The sequence below is a fragment of the Staurois parvus genome, unplaced genomic scaffold, assembly GCF_062004578.1.
Source record: "Staurois parvus isolate SC_StPar_1 unplaced genomic scaffold, SC_StPar_1.0 ptg000639l, whole genome shotgun sequence".
Classification (NCBI taxonomy): domain Eukaryota; kingdom Metazoa; phylum Chordata; class Amphibia; order Anura; family Ranidae; genus Staurois; species Staurois parvus.
This window is the reverse complement of record NW_028318435.1, coordinates 178,255-196,239: the sequence shown is the minus strand read 5'-3', so window position 1 is coordinate 196,239 and position 17,985 is coordinate 178,255.

Genomic DNA, 17,985 nt, shown 5'->3' with positions numbered 1-17,985 from the left:
GGGGTCACAAACAGTGATTCAGTGGCTGCACAACCACCAGGTCATTTTCAGTAGAAAGATGATAGTCAGCTTGTGGAATGTACACACACTCCCAGCGGCTGTGTAAAAACCCCCACTGCCATTGTTGTAAGTGATGGCAGTAAAAGGGTTAAAGGCCATGTTCATCTGCACTTTTTGATAGATTTTCCCTTCGTCTCTTGCAGTTGTCCAGAAAAATTGTGCTTTCTCTGCTAATCCACACATTGTCATCTGTGAAACTATCCATTGGATATTGAGGGGGGTGGAACCTCACACCATTTTTTTCTGCAAGAACCTGGTATAAATTAAGGGGAACTACATGCCATTTTTTCATCTATGATAAGGGTCTGGTATAGAACAATGGAATCTCCAGATGCTTTGTTTACAAATAGAACAAAGCGGCTGGGAGCTGTCATTTTTCTGGCAATTTAAACATACCAGGTAATTGTCAGTGGGGGACATGTTTGACTCAGAGTGAGATGGCAGCATGATTTACCAGCTGTGCAGAGTTCATTCATAACTCTTTTCCTTTCGATGTTCAAAATGTATACTGTGATTAAGAAAGCAGATTTATGATTCCAAAAGGTCAGGTTCTTGGTTGAGAGTTTACAATAGCCAACATTTATGCTCCAAACAGGGCAGGTGCTACTACTAGGCAAACTAGGCAGCCACCCAGGGTGCACTGCCACCTAGGGCGCAGCTACAGCCGCTGTTTTATCTACTCTCTACTATGGCCAGATCTAGGGGAGGTGCTGGGGTGGGTGGGAAAGATTTGGGGGAATGTGTCTTAGGTAGTAAGATTGAAGGAAGAGGATTGGTGCTGGGAGGTTAGATTGGTGGGAATGTGTGCTAGGAGGGTGGAATGGGGGGGGGGGGGTTGTTAAGAGAGGGGAATGGGGTGAATTCCTGTTGGGAGGGGGGATTTGGGCGAATTTGTACTAGGAGAGGGGATGGGGGGAATTTTGCTAGTAGAGGGGAGTGAGGGGAATTTGTCTTAGGAGGGTGGATGGGGGGGTTGTGTTAGGAGGGGGGTTGGAGGGAAATTGTGCTAGGAGGGGGAATTTGGAGGAGTTGTCCTAGGAGGGGAGAATTTTTGCTAGAAGGGGGAATTGGGAAGACTTGTGCTAGGAGAGGGATTTGTGCTAGGAGGGGGGATTGGGAGGGGAGGAAGGATTTGTGCTGGGAAGGGTAATTTGGAGGGGGTTTTGCTAGGAGGATGGAATAAGGGTATTTGTGCTTGGAGGGGGGACTGGGGGGATTTATGTGGGGGGGGGGGGGATTTAGGGGAGAAGACTTGTGCTATGGTGGAACATTTGAGGGGAAAGAAGATGTGTGCTAGGATGGGCAAAGTAGAAATACAGGTGAAGTTTATTTTTGAGGCTAGGAGGGTGCAAGTAGCTGGTCTCGCCTAGGGAGCAAAATAGTCTAACTCCAGCCCTGGCTCTAACTGACTCTTCTGCTTCATTTTTCCAAGCATTTTTTTAAATTTTGGAGAGATTTCACTCCTCATGTTTGATATTAGGTGGAGATTTTAATATGGTAGCCAACCACTCTCTCGACAGAAGTAATCCCACCTCACATTCTAAAACTTTCCCTAAATCTCATTCAAAAAAATTACAAGACTGTCAACTGATTGACACATGGAGAGCTATGAGCCAAAGAATATACATTTTATTCAAATCCTCACAATATTTCAGCTAGGCTGGACTACATTTTTTGCACTCCTATCAGGGGCAGACTGACAACTCATGGGGCCCCCCGGCAATAGGGGATCTTGGGGCCCCTGTGTCCTTCCCAAACTCAAAAAAGCCTATGAAAAAGGTACCAGGGCATCTCATGGGGCCCCCTACTGACCCCGGGCCCTCGGGCAATGCCCGAGTTTCCAAATGGTCAGTCCGCCCCTGACTCCTATTATTTTGGCCAATTCAATCTCTTCTAATATATATAGTTGTGTTTGGTCAGATCATCACATAATGTATATTCTTTGGCTCATAGCTCTCCATGTGTCAATCAGTTAGGGAGGAGCCTACATGCTGACGTCACGCTACCGAGTCCATGTGATGGTCCGGTGTCCACCTGTGTGAGCGGTTTTATTCCTTGGCTTGTATTAAGCTCAACATGGTTGCTGTTATTTTAATAAATATACTACACTATATTGCGCTGTCTCCAGGCTCTGTTTGTGTAAGGGACCGCCCGGCGGTACCACTAGCACTCGACGTTCCCAGCGTACGGAGTCTAAGCCCCAGAGTACTTGTTCACCAGAGCCCCTGATGGTGGGGATGGACTTGGAGTACCCCGGGACCAGGTCGTGACTACTGAGGACACCCGTCAGTAGTAGGGGTATTCGCTAGGGGCTCCCACGGGAGAGAGCCAGGTATGAGGAGGTCTGGAGACCCCGTTGAGAGGGATGGATGGATGGATGGATGGATGGATGGTGAGTGCATAATGGTGGATGAGTAACATAGAAGTCACAGAAGTCACTATTGTTTGCTTACCATTTGATCACATCACTGTCTGGGACTAATATCCGGTCACGTATTATTTTGGGACATATCAGAGTGGAGTATCTGTATCCGTCATTCATATGTTGGACATTATTCATTATATTGTTTGATAACACATTTATACCTGTTTCATATATTTTAGCGCTGCACCATTTTGTTTATATTTCTGTATAGTGGGAGCAGAGGGTTTGCCACATTGTGCCAGCTCCTTCCTTTATTATTATTATTTTCTTTGCGCTCACCGTTCAAATTTTTCATTGTACATTTAAAATATGTTTATATGCTGATGATGCCTTATTATTCCTGACCAACCCCTTAGTATCAGTTCCCAATCTTTTAGATACTTTGACTATCTATCAAGTTTAAAAGTGAATGTTTCTAAATCATTAGCTTTACCAATTAATTTTTCCCCTTTAGAACTACAAAATTTTTAAATTAATTTTCCCATTTGCTTGGTTTTATACAACAGTCCCATATTTAGGCATCTCCCTCTCAGCCAATTACCACAATCTATTTCAATGTAATTATCCTCAATTAGAACATAAAATTAGCAAAACTCTTAAAATCTGGGCCTCATTTTACCTTTCTTTCTTGGGAAGCTATTAAAATGAGTTTCTTACCCAAATTACTATTTATTTTAGAGCATTCCCTATTTCTCTAAAACATATCTTTCTAAACTCTAATCAGCTATTAATAAATTTATATGGAATGATAAACTGCCAAGATACTATAAAAATATCCTATACCACTCACACAAATCTGGAGATTTAGGACTTCCACAACTGTGGGTATAATTTGTTACTTATAGACTAACACAATTAGCCCAATGGAACATTTTAAAACCTGAAATTCCTTGGTTATTATTTGAAATCTCACCATTTTACTTTTCAGATCTCCTTTGGGCTAATTATATCCCAATGCGTTCCGTCGCAACTCGTAATATGATAATAGCGCATTCTCTGAAATTATGGAATAAGTGTAAAAAAGATGGAATTTAACATCCAATCCCTTATCTGGAGCCTCTTTCTTGGAAGATCCTAGATTTAAAACTGATTCCCCCCCCACAGGTTTTCCGATGGTGGGTGGACAATAAAATGACTCAGATAGTACATTTTTTTAAAAAGGACTCCTTTCTGCCCTTTATTTTAATACAACAACTTAGAGCAGCTCCCATTTCAGAACACCAAAGCTACTTACAAATGAGACTTTGCCCATTATACTAGACTTCAAGCTACCTCCTTCACTATCTATGAACATATATGTTACAAAACCCCCAGAGGAAAAGGTCTTATTTCAATTTTTATATAATGATCTCAGTTTTTTCACTTTAGTTGAGAAATGACCCTATATGTTAAGATGGGAAGCTAAATTGGGTTTACAATCATAAATGTACAAAATCTGTAATAATACGTGAAACAGCAGTACAATTATTTACAAGATGGTATTGCACTCTGTCTCACCTACATATTTTCTACCCAAATGTGTCACCATCTTGTTTTAAGGCTGTTCCCTTCCTGATACATTTTTGCATATCTTCTGGGAATGCACACAATTAGCTCCAGCATAGAAAGAGATCTCTACTCTAATTAACACTTTAGCAGCAGGGAAACAAGTAAACCTAACATACAATAACTGCCTGTTATGTAGAGGTATTCCAGATATATCCTCATCTCTAACAAACCTCATACATACTATATGTGTAGCAACACTGGGCAATAGCTTTTTAGTGGAAAACTACTATAGTTCCCTTTGTACAAATTATTGCTAGGATTGATGAAATTATGATTATGGAAAAAAATGTTATACACTACACAACACAAAGAGATTATTTGATCTAAAATGTGATTCTTGGTTTCTTTAAAGACTTTCAAAGGGTAATTAAATTACAAATCCTGATTTTGAAGCATTGTGATGTATCTATTTTCACTCAGTTCACACCTTGTATGGTATTTCATTTTTTTTCTCAGTCTCTATTTTGTATAGTTAATTTTTTGGAGAAGCAACAAGTAGACATATATTTTTGATATTTTACTTAAATTAAGATATATATATTTGTATTGCTACAAAATGTTATGTATATCTGTTGATATATTTATGCTTTTGTGGTGGTTTATGTAAGGATTTATTCTACTTATAAAGGGCGGTGTCCCTTTCCCTTAGATGAAATATTACAGTGCCTCCAGCCGTTAAAATACGGCAAATATTTAGTAAACCAATAATTTGGACACCTTGATTTGATCACCACTTATTATTAGACCTTGAATTCTTTTAGCCAGTATGATTTCGTACCATACACACAAAATTTGCCTTATAATAGATAAATATAAAAATTTATTTATGTACAAAAATTACATATATATTAACACAAAACGCAAAAGACTGGTGATGAATGAATACTGATACACACGGTCAAAGATATACTATACCAATATCATACACAATATAAGGTTTCTAAATAATGAAATCAATATAACAATTTTCTAGATGATAATGATTAAAAATTAAATTTATTAATAACTAATAATTTCGAGTATCTCAAAGGTTATTTTCTCTCATTACGTGGCCATAGCAATGGAAGAAGATATTCCCTGATAAATTATACTCCAATTATTAATATTTAATAATTTATAAAATATGAAAAATTTGTAATATGACACCAACAATATCTAACAGTAATACGGGATCTCTCTATATATATATATATATATAAACACCCAATACAGTTGTGATACACTAAGGTAATTCTTGTTACTCTACACACAGAGAAAATATACCATACAAAATTAAATGGACAGTCTCACCACACCCGGAATTCAGAATATGACACCTCCCAGTGGATCCAGATGGCAATGGAACGCCTTCAGAATGATGACCACAGGGGAAAGTGAGATATAGTTCAATAGTGTGGGAGAATGTAGGAAGATAGAAGCACAGAGATTTAGAAGTAAAGTTTTTAGAAGTTTAAAAGGATGGAAGAGTTGATAGACAGCAGAGATGGATTTCAGCTTCTTCAGATATCTTCAGTCAGTTGTTCCTTTTTCAATGAGGTTTCTTTAGTGAGTTTTTTTCTTAGTGAGGTTTTTTTTAAATGAGGTGCTTGGGTTTTTTTACCAACTAAACTATTGTTCTAAGAGACCCTCCCACCAGGCTTTTTGATTGGCTGGTTGAGAAATGTATGTATTTAAGCTATCTCTCACCTGTCCACTAAGTGTCAGTCAGAGCTCATAGAACAATTTGAGTATTGATGATGACTCACACCTCGGGTGGAACTCAAGGTGATTTCAGGTATTAAATATACGTCTTATCCAAATATATATAGTTGATCATACCTATAATGTTCTAAATAGGAACCATGGAATATCTGTGTATATTCAGTTATTCATCTCTCTGAGATACAACTTGTGTGAAAGCATTTGTTTCCTGATAAGACATACAACTAATGCTAATTCACAATATATCTTATTTTTCCTCATCTCAATACTCAAGTTAGTGATATACAATCCCCATTCTGCTGAATATTTTGTGGTGTGTGAAACATACTCTTTATAACATCCCATTGCTAATATGCTTTTTAGTAATATCTCTGTGGGTAGAGATATTCAGTTTAGCCTGATTTGTCCTAAATTTAACCTTTTTGTTTCAGAACCAACATTCCCATGCGTAGGAAAGACCCTCTGTTTACCTGGCTATTGTGTTGGAGTCAGAGTAAACATCCATTTATACTTTCAACCTTAGTGGATAATAGCATATTGTGATAGTTTGAGAGGTTTGTTGGTTCATCACACTTTCCAAGGTTTCGTGTGAGCTCTCAGACAATCAGCTTGTATATATAAAAAATGCAGCGCTTGAAAAGAAAGGTGATGATAAGACACAGTCCAGTGAAAAAAATGTGCTCCGTATTTCCTAGTGCAGGTGGTAAAGATTTACACTAACCAGATAGCGTAAAATTATACGCATGTGTATATGTATCCTGTAGAGTCCCCTTCTGCACTCAGATCTGGTCAAATAGATAGCCGGAAAGGATAGACATCCTACGCCCTCTTGTGGTGAAAGAGTGGTCCAGCAAGTCAGAGCGATGCCAATCAGAGCAAGCCTTCCCCCTTCACTGGAGATGACAAGGAGATCCCTTGGGGCTGTAAAAGTTGAGGAAGCTCCTCACAGGGGACACAAGGAAGTGCTCATAGTGTAGTAGATAAGGCTTTATTGTAAAAACATAGGTGCACAGTAAAAAGGGTATAGACAGGTATGGATGAACACACTGACCCCCTTGGAATTAAAGATGGCCGCCGGGCCTCCTCGTGGCACCGGCGGCTTAGTGTCAACGGCGTCCTAGGTCCACCTGACGCGTTTCGTTCGCACGCACTTCTTCAGAGGTGGAACAAGGACCGCCGTGACCGTCTCCTCTAACGTATATACCGTATCTGGCGCATGCGCACTGATGCGGCGCCATCTTGCCGAGGTCCGGGCGTCCGCAATTAACAAGTGCGCATGCGCGAATGCCATTTTACCATGGGCCAAAGTGAATGCAAGCATCTAAACAGCGGCTCCGTACTAGTGGAGTCCGGGCGTCTGTGTTGCGCAACTGCGCATGCGCGGGCGCCATTTTGTCATATGCCAAAAGGCAGAATACCCTGCGCTAACAGGAACAATATTATCAGTATCGGACGTGATGTACGCCATGATAAAATAGCAAATTAAATGATATTGTATGGGAAACCCCCTCAGGGGACATCCAATGTGGAATAATGTAAAGGGGAGAAGAATTAAACAAATTCCCAAAAAATGTGAATTGGCCAGGACAAGGGCTCAAAAGGTAAATATTGAATAAACAGGTGTCCTAAATAGGGGGCCGATAGGTGCAAAAGCCCCATACAATAATCCAATGAATAAAATATAAATCTTAACTAAATAGGGTATCACGCCCTATACGTAGGTATTAATCCCATATGTAGGGACAAGGCAACATGGTAAATTGGCATTATAAAACATATAAAATACCTGTCACATGGAAATACAAGCCCATAGTGACAAGGTAAATAAACAAAGAAAATATATATAAAATACATGTTTATATTCAGCAACAGATTAAAAATACTAAAAGAACAGGTGTCACAAGCATATGTCATAACATGCAAAACCAAGGAGCAGAAGATAGATATGGTCCAATTCTAGTAAGCGTGTGTGAATAATGGGTTTACACTGATGTATGGTTACCATACACAAGTGGTTAAAATGAAATTAAAATAAAATAAAATTAAGTATATAGTAGCTCCCCGTTGACCCAAAAGTATAGTCAACATGGTTTCTTGTGTCAATATCCTACAATTGACCCTAGTGGGTTCAGCTGTTATCAATATAGCAGTTGACGTCAAGCTCAATATTCAAGCCTACGGGGTGCAAAGTATCTAGTTCAAAAATATATTTAGTCTCCATCTGTGAGACCGCCCTGGTCTTAAAGGTTCCTCTCCAATGTGCGGTTACTACATCAATGCCAACGAATCTCAGACTAGAGGGGTCTCTATGGTGATATTTCCTGTAATGGAGGGACAGAGAGTGTTCCTTGTACCCCTTTTTGATGTTATTGACATGTTCCCGGAGGCGGTCCCTAAGCCGCCTAGTTGTCCTCCCAATGTATTGCTTGGAGCAGGGGCATTCTAATAAATATACAACGTACCTACTGTTGCAACAAATGAATTTTTCAATATTGTAGGATTTCTTAGTCTGGTTAGAGGCAAACGTGTCAATCTTTCTCTTCCTCACTCCATTGCACTTACAAGCAATGCATTTGTTGCATGGATAGAAACCGGTGTAGCTGAACAGAGAGGGTATTTTAATTTCATTTTAACCACTTGTGTATGGTAACCATACATCAGTGTAAACCCATTATTCACACACGCTTACTAGAATTGGACCATATCTATCTTCTGCTCCTTGGTTTTGCATGTTATGACATATGCTTGTGACACCTGTTCTTTTAGTATTTTTAATCTGTTGCTGAATATAAACATGTATTTTATATATATTTTCTTTGTTTATTTACCTTGTCACTATGGGCTTGTATTTCCATGTGACAGGTATTTTATATGTTTTATAATGCCAATTTACCATGTTGCCTGTCCCTACATATGGGATTAATACCTACGTATAGGGCGTGATACCCTATTTAGTTAAGATTTATATTTTATTCATTGGATTATTGTATGGGGCTTTTGCACCTATCGGCCCCCTATTTAGGACACCTGTTTATTCAATATTTACCTTTTGAGCCCTTGTCCTGGCCAATTCACATTTTTTGGGAATTTGTTTAATTCTTCTCCCCTTTACATTATTCCACATTGGATGTCCCCTGAGGGGGTTTCCCATACAATATCATTTAATTTGCTATTTTATCATGGCGTACATCACGTCCGATACTGATAATATTGTTCCTGTTAGCGCAGGGTATTCTGCCTTTTGGCATATGACAAAATGGTGCCCGCGCATGCGCAGTTGCGCAACACGGACGCCCGGACTCCACTAGTACGGAGCCGCTGTTTAGATGCTTGCATTCACTTTGGCCCATGGTAAAATGGCATTCGCGCATGCGCACTTGTTAATTGCGGACGCCCGGACCTCGGCAAGATGGCGCCGCATCAGTGCGCATGCGCCAGATACGGTATATACGTTAGAGGAGACGGTCACGGCGGTCCTTGTTCCACCTCTGAAGAAGTGCGTGCGCACGAAACGCGTCAGGTGGACCTAGGACGCCGTTGACACTAAGCCGCCGGTGCCACGAGGAGGCCCGGCGGCCATCTTTAATTCCAAGGGGGTCAGTGTGTTCATCCATACCTGTCTATACCCGTTTTACTGTGCACCTATGTTTTTACAATAAAGCCTTATCTACTACACTATGAGCACTTCCCTGTGTCCCCTGTGAGGAGCTTCCTCAACTTTTACAGCCCCAAGGGATCTCCTTGTCATCTCCAGTGAAGGGGGAAAGCTTACTCTGATTGGCATCGCTCTGACTTGCTGGACCACTCTTTCACCACAAGAGGGCGTAGGATGTCTATCCTTTCCGGCTATCTATTTGACCAGATCTGAGTGCAGAAGGGGACTCTACAGGATACATATACACATGCGTATAATTTTACGCTATCTGGTTAGTGTAAATCTTTACCACCTGCACTAGGAAATACGGAGCACATTTTTTTCACTGGACTGTGTCTTATCATCACCTTTCTTTTCAAGCGCTGCATTTTTTATATATATGAATTGTGGGACTTTATATGCGTTTTCCTTTATGTTCAGCTGCTGCCACTATTGATGAGCGCTTACTGTATATTTTACCTTAGACAATCAGCTTGGTTCCTCTATTGTCATGTCCAGACCTTGTATATGTTCACCTGCCATCGAAGTCTAAATAATGGTGTTTGGCCACCTGTAGAAATTCAAATAGCATATTGTCTCTAGGAAAAGATCCCTTCACCCATCATTTACATTTCTTAACTGGATGGTCATTCGACTTTTCAACCAAGACAAGTTAACCCTTAACAGACGGCTAGGCTGGGTTGCTGTCAGATAAAGTCATGTTTTTGATACATAATTTCAAAAGGTCCACAACACTTTGCAACTGTTACCTGTCATGTTGTTATGCAAAACTTTTTCCAATAAAAAGTTTGAAAACAAAAAAATTACAGTGTTGTTGTATTAGGTTGTATACATATGTACCACTTCACAGGCAGGATCAGGACATCCCTCAGGCATGTTATTTAAGCGGATTTTGCATTTTTTAATGTTGCACTTTCAGCATTATTATAATCGCTGCTCCCCACCAAACTGAATTTTGTACCAAAGCAATAATTTTTTTCTTTGGTACAAATCCCCTAAGGAGATTCCCAGCCACCATGCCATTGTTTGACAATCCCTAACATATTAGCATAGAAAATGTCCATTATTGTTTTTTAATATTCAGCTCCCATTTACTTCAGTGGTTTTCAGATTTGGCGCCTGAATTTTAATCATGTTTGCTGAACCTGTTGCAAAACAAAATTAGGTTTGTCTAACTTATCACCTGAAGGAAGGGGTTAGGAGACTTATAGCAAGATTCAAGCCTATTCTTGGACGTAATCAGCATGGCCCTAAGCCAGCTCTCTTCTCAGCTTAAAGTAGTTCTAAAGGTGTTTTTTTAAATAAACAAATGTCACATTTACAAAACCATTGCACAGAGCAGCCTCCTCCTCTTCTAAAATCCTCCACTGGCGCTCCTGGCTCTTCTCCCTGCTGAGTGCCTCCATAGGAAGCCACTTGCTCTGGGGGGTACTTGTCTGTGCTTGCTCCCGAGCCAGTTCTGTGTGTCCATTGACACACAGAGCTCGGCTCAGCCCCACCTCAACCCCGCTCCTTCCTCATATGTATATCGTATCCTGCTGCTCATATTCAGAGATGGCAAGAGCCTGCTGTGGAAGACTGTACTGATGCATGAGCATTGCCCTTTAACCGCTGATGCTATATGCTGCTTACACCTTGCTGGCTTGCTATATTCTATAAGGAGGTTTGAGAGTGACTTATCTGCATAAACATTTTGTGCTTTATGGACTGTTTCTCCCTCCTATTACTGGATTGTGCCTGGCAGTGTGCTTTAGTCTACTTGCATCTATGGCTATGCTGCTTTAACACTCCTAACCACTTTACATGCTTCCAATATAGTTGTAATAAATTCTTGATCAAGTTATCTCAGATGGTTTATAGATTTTTATACCCAGCTGTCCCAAAGCTTGAGTGATCTGTGCAATAATATGGTTGCCAATAGTAGTAGTAGGAATGTTCTGACACATCCCAAGTATCATTATTGATGTATACCATGGCCCTGTAGTCTCAATCATGGTACACTCATTGAGAGAGGTTATATAATACTATACAGTCACTAATGCTGATCTCATATGATTGATGGTATGCATTATATTTAGGTTATACGGATAAAATTCAAAACATTAGCAATAACGTATAAAGCCATTTATAACTCTGCCCCAAATTACATCACCGATCTTGTCTCCAAATATCACCCAAACCGTACTCTCTGCTCCTCGCAAGACCTCCTACTCTCTAGCTCCCTTGTCTCCTCCTCCCATGCTCGTCTCCAGGACTTCTCCAGAGCTTCCCTCATCCTCAGGAACGCTCCTCCCCAATTTATCAGACTATCGCCTACTCTGCTCACTTTTAGGCGCACTCTGAAAACCTATCTCTTCAGGGAAGCCTATCCTGCTCTCAGCTAATACTGGAATATTCCACTTTTCCAACCAGTCCATCCCCCACAGTTACTAACGTTTGTACCACTAGCCCCTCCCTCCTAGATTGTAAGCTCCAAGGAGCAGTGTCATTCTTTCCCTCTTGTATTGAACTGTATTGTTGCTGTATTGTCTCCTGTTATATTGTAAATCGCTGAGCAAATTGTTGGCGCTATATAAATCATGTGTAATAATAATAAAATAATAAAATGGATGTGTGCATGATGTCTAGACATACTCTTTGGTACCAAGACAACATTGTTTTTTTTATAGTGGTGGAAGGTGGTTATTTTTATTTTGTATGCTATTTTGTGCATAAATAAAGCTTTTTCATATTATTCATAAGAATTTTGAAATGCCATTTAATTTGGTCAATTTACTCCCCAAATGCTCAGTCACATGGTCCAATTCTGACAAATTGCTTTCTGTCTGCCACTTTTGTGTGCATGCTGTAGGCTGACCATGGAGCTACAATTTTACATTTTTAAACTCAATTTACTTTGAGTCCTTTTACCAATATATTTTATGATTTAAATGGACAATATGGGGTTTTTGTTAACTAAAGCTGGAGAGTGCAAAATTCAGGCACACTTCTGTATAGAAACCAATCAGCTTCAAGATTTGATTGCTTAATTCAACAAGCTGATGTTAGAAGCTTACTGGTTTCTATGCAGAAATGTGCTTGATTTTGCTATTTCCAGCTTTAGTAAATAAACTCCTATGTATCGTCCAGATAGTTCTATCTATAACTTTCTGAGTGGGCATAAAACCCACATTGCCCCAGTGAGCATATTTTGAATCATACTTTATGGGAGTGGGTGAAGAGGCATGGAGTGTTTGTGCTTTTGTGTATTTTAGTGCACTTGGTTATGACTAAGGTCAAAACAAACCTTAATGACTAAACCTAATTTTGCAACTTTGACATATGTTAGAGCTGATTCACACATGTGCGGTGCAAATTGAAGCTCAGGTTTCACAGCTAATTGACACAGTAGTTGTTCATCCGTTTATGTCAGGTTTACATCAGGTTAAGGATAGGATTAGGCCAGGATTTTATCCTATTCTCACATATGCGATTTAGAAATGGTTCCCATAAAAGTCAATAGCCTGTACTACGCACCTGAACCTGAAGGCACTGCTCAGAAATCGGATATGACTCTTTTTCAAACTGCTCTGAATCCGCACTGAATCAGCACCACCAGTGCACCAGACATATGTGAACAGGCACCATGGGGCAGCAATGTTTTTTCACATGTCATGCGGATGGAATGTGGTTCAAACCATATGTTAACCGGCACTTAGTATAACTGTACATATTGAACAACTACCTTGTTTTTTTTCTGGATAGTTTAGGCTTTTATTTGGTGGTAAATGGTGATAGATATTACCTGATAATGATGTATATCACCAAAAAAACCTGAAAAATAAATTCTCCTACTCTTGATGGTCAGTGTTACCACATATGTATGCGTTATTTGTTCTTTGCAACCATAGCAGGGCCAAGAAACAATAGTATGCACTGACACTCAGACTCCGTTTACCTCAATGCGTTTTTTTAGTGCTTTTTGTGGAAACGCACTACAGTCTATTTAACATGGTTTCCTATAAAACCTGTTCACATCTATGCTTTTTTGAGCTGCTGCGTTGTTGGAAAGGGTCAGGGACTTTTTTAAAAGCAAAAAGCAGTGTTTTTGCTAAAATAGAGTTCAATGGAGAAGCTGCTGAAATGCATGGTAGTGAATTTTTGCCGCATTTTACATTTTTATTCTGATCAGCAACAAAAAAAATCTCACCTTAACAAAAAAAAAGAGCTGAACAAAATGCAAAACATGGTAAAAATGCATCAAAAACACGTGTAGAAAAACACAAAACAAACTGCAAAAAGCACTGGAGAAAGCATCAAAAGTAAAATGCATATATGTGAACCAAGCCTCAGACTCACACTGACACTAAATATAAAACCATTTTTGCTGACCTAAAACTCACTGACCCTAACACTGCCACTAACTGCCACTAATACTGCTATTAGGTGACACTAACACTGCTGCTAACAGACCTTAACACTGACACCAACTAACACTAACAGGTACTGACACTGACATTAACGTCCACTGCCACTTACTGACAATTATACTGACACAAACACTCACACAATGACATTGACACACACTAAACTAGATCAAGTCCTGATCTCGTTAATTTTCCTTTAGTTAATCTTTTTTTTTTCAACAGACCCTTTACTTTAACAGACTGTTCCTCTAGTGAGGAGGAAAAGATACATTATATCTTTTCCTCCATGCTGGAGGAGAAGTCTATTGTTTCTCCTCCTCACAGGGACAGGATATAGTATGAATAATCACTGTGATAATCACAGGTTATCACAGCAATCATGTGATTGAGAGCCAGTTCTTCCATTTTGTTTACTATTAGACCCAAAGTTGTCACCAACAGCTTGGTTTTAGTGCTGGGAATGCACAATCGAGTGCAAACAGAGAAAATCATATATGTTGCGACCATGATTAAGGCCCACTTCCTGGACATTGCATATATGTGTTACGTTGTGTTATAAAAGATTCACTCCAACTGTAGTATCAAACTGGATTGGGCATTTTGAATGGATTGGGAATTTTGAATGTTTTCCTCAAAGTTGTTTTAAAAGGAGGGTTCTCTCCCCACTGAATGGTACTTAAATTTTTTTTTTTTTGCATGATACATGTCTCAGAGGGTGACATATAAAGGAAAATTGTCTGTGTAACTGTGGGTCAAGGGCACCACATCCCTTCTGATAGAAACCATAAAGAATTGTGTTTATTGGGATTATAAAGGTGCCAAACACAGAAACAAATGCAAATGCATAAAATTCCATATTTATCAGTGACAAATTCAAGAACTTAAAACCATATACTCATTAAAATCATAACAAAACTTCCATCCACTTATCCACAGATCAGATCAGTATAAAATAGAAAAAACAAGAATAAATTCTGAGAACATTGGGTACAGTGTTACATAGTATAACAAACAGGTATTATTCACTAAAAGCAAGGCATACTACTGTACAAAATAACACTCAATACAATACATATATAATCAAATGGACACAGTGGAGGGCTGAAAAACAAAACCACAAAGCAAACCCCATAGATAAAAGTATATAAATAATTGCCTATTAGAGGATTCAAAGTGTATTCAGTAGGTTCCACTACTCCCAGAAGAGGCAGTTTTAGTAAGCCATAGGAGAGACATAAGGGTCCTGGGCGACTTCAAAACAAATATTCTTACTGAATGTAAATATAGATATAGTACATTATAGAATATTGTAAAAATAGTTATGTGGCATACTTGAAAAAGAAATTGTAAACACCTACCCAATATATAGGAAAGGTTCTGCCCAGGATCAATAACCCAGAATCAGTCACTCAATGGTGGCTCATAGAAATATCCTACCAACATCTGCAAGTAAACATATAAAGGGGAGTAGTGTCAAGGCTAATGATCCAATAGTCAAAGGATTTTAAACAGGTCATTAGAACTGGTCTTTACATACCAAACTTCTGGAAATTATACAAGATGTTCGCCGGCAAGCCAGGTGCGAGTACATAATGGCTGCCCTCAGTGACCCTTTTATGTCTCTCTACCATTGATCTACTCAAGATTTTGGATGGTATGCATATTTCCCAAGATTCATGGTTGGTAGCAATAGATGTTGAGGCTCTGTACAACTCAATCCAGTGGGGTTCGAGTTGTGGAGAGCTTCATGTCTGAAAGGGGCACTGCATCAGTGCCCTATAATAAATTAATCCTACATCTTCTCTTTTTCATTTTGACTCAAAATGTCTTTATTTTCAACCGCTCTCACTACCTCCAGGTGCAGGGGGTTGTGGTGGGGACAAGGTGTGCCCCATTGTATGCCATCCTGTACCTGGGGGGTGGCAGCAGGACTTGTTTTTTAATGAAAAGATACAGGATACCTTAAACAAAATTATTACTTGGCATACATTCATCGATGATATTCTGCTCGTGTGGATGGGGACATTGGATGATCTAAATGCCTTTATGAGGATGCTTGAACAGAATGAGTACAATTTAAAATTTACTATGACTTGTCATCAACAAGTCATCAACTGTTTTGGAAGTATAGATTTTTGTTAACCCTGATGGAAGCCTTGGTACATTGAGCTCGCATCCTTCCTCTTTAGTATCAAGTAGTGATGGGCCGAACAATACCGCATAAGTTATTAAGTCATGTGGTATTTTAGTAGTGAAAACATTCTTTCATGGGAACCCCACTGACAGCTGAATGTAAAAAGAATTGCCTGCACTACCTGACAATTTAATTTTTTAAAAAAAAAGGCGTGGGGTACCCCCCATCTATACCAAGTTTTTCAGGTCTGGTATGCATTTTGAGGGAAACTCCCATGCCAAAATTAAAAAAATATGGGGTGGTGTTCCCCCAAAATCCATACCAGAGCCTTATCCAAGCATGCAGCCCAACAGGTCAGGAAAGGGAGGACAGGCACCTTATCCCTATGTTGATGGGGCTCTTCCCCACAACCATGGCTGGTGGTTGTGTGGGTCTGCGAGTGGGGGGCTTATCAGAATTGGAACCAGATCCCACCCCCCTCATATGAATGAACATGGGGTACATGGTACTGCTACTGATTCACAAAAAAAAAGTCTAGTGTAAAAAATGACAGTAGACAGACTTCGACAAGTCCATTGTTAAAAACAAAAAATAAAAAAATGTCCCCCAAAGTAGATCCAACATCAATCATGATGCACCGCTGACCAGAAAAAAGAAAAAAAAAAAGCTCCGCTCTCAACACTGGCTCCCGCTGTCGAACAGCTGATGTTTGAGTTGAACTTATGTTCGACTCGAACATCATGCCCAACACTAGAATCAAGCATTCTTTGAAGCCAGTATTTATGCATTAGAAGAAACTATACTAAACAGGAGAATTTTGAGGTGGAGGCCAAAGCATTACAAGAATGTTTGTTAGAACGGGGATATACCAAAACATGTCTTAAAAAAGCTTTTAACCCTTTGACGCCGACGTCACACAAATATGCGGCCTCAAGGAACTGGGCTTTTTTCCGTGGGGCAGCATATTTGCGTACCTGTCTTTGTGCTGGGAGCGCGCCGCACAGCGAGCTCCCAGAGCGCTCCCAGCACAAAGACCGCTGTGTCACTGAAAGCCCCGGGTCCAGTTCTAACGATGCGGACCTGGGACTTCCGATTCTGGGTCAAATGATCGCTGTGATAGCCTCTGATTGGCTACCACAGTGATCAGTCACTGTGCAGCCGGGCCCCCTTGTTTTTTTCTCTTTCTATAATTGGAGAAGAGAGATACATTGCATCTCTCTAAATCCTGGCATAGAGAGAAAAAAAGTTTGTAAAAAAAATAAATAAATAAATATTAAAAAATAAAAATAAAAATAAAGAAAAAGGTCAAGGTCAAAAGTCAGGATTTAAAAAAAATTGGTATCAGTGTCAGTGTCAGTGTGTTTTAGGACAAAAACAAAATGTGCACTATTGTTTATGGGCTGTACTACGGGTACAAACAACAGATAACATACACATATATGGTATCGCTGCGATCGTCAAGAGCTGCAAAATTTATTTTGGGTTGTTCTTTGGTGGTAGGTTATGGCAGTAACAAGAAACACACAGCTAAATCACAAAAAAGATTTTTTTTTTACTATTTTGGGCCAGTTTTCCTTTAATAATATAAAAAAATCAGGAGATATACATTACCATTTACCACCAAATGAAAGACAAATTAGTCCTGAAACAAACGCGGTATAATTCACCTGGATGTGCAAAGTAGTTGTGATGATATGTACTGTTTTACTAACACTTGTCAACGTTGCAAAATTGTGCTTAGACATTTAGATTTGTTTAGGTGTGAAGGGGTTAATCAAGCAAAGAGTCAGGTTAGAAATACTTTGATTCATAGTAAAAAAAGGTAAGATTAATTCACATAACATCAGAGTAACTACTCATTATTCAGGCCAGAACCAACAAGTATGTTGAATTCTGGACAGATATTGGTACTCTCTATTAGCAGATGATGTGGTTTCTAAATATGTCATTACATCCTGAAATTACATTTAAATGATCTAGATCTTTGAGAAACCAGTTGGTTTGCAGCCATTATTAAGTTAAAAAGGCCAGGAGGAGTGGTTTTCTTGGCACTGCC